This window comes from Penaeus monodon, chromosome 24 (genome assembly GCF_015228065.2).
Source record: "Penaeus monodon isolate SGIC_2016 chromosome 24, NSTDA_Pmon_1, whole genome shotgun sequence".
Taxonomy (NCBI): Eukaryota; Metazoa; Arthropoda; class Malacostraca; order Decapoda; family Penaeidae; genus Penaeus; species Penaeus monodon.
In genome coordinates this window covers 3,108,477-3,108,679 of record NC_051409.1, presented here as the reverse complement: position 1 = coordinate 3,108,679, position 203 = coordinate 3,108,477, and the positions used below count along the sequence as shown (strand labels likewise).

General features: G+C 30.5%; 1 protein-coding gene across 1 annotated transcript in view; it reads right to left on the bottom strand.

Annotated features, from left to right (window-relative positions):
• Positions 1–203, bottom strand: part of LOC119588471 (ankyrin-2-like) — a 15,876-nt gene that overhangs the window by 3,309 nt on the left and 12,364 nt on the right. The gene's annotated exons all lie outside the window — the stretch shown is intronic.

The window sequence follows — 203 nt, the reverse complement described above, 5'->3', positions numbered from 1 at the left end:
TTAGTTCTATAAGCCAGCAAGCTAAAGTAAGAATATGAAAACAACTTATATTTTGTTCCACTGATAAAGGAAAAATGAAAACCTGGCAACTCACTCAGGCTCTATAGTCCTCTGATAACAGTGTGGTGTTGCAAATTTCAATAAAAAAAATCGATTGAAGTATATACATTTAGAAATAATTCAAACATATGTAAGTACACGTA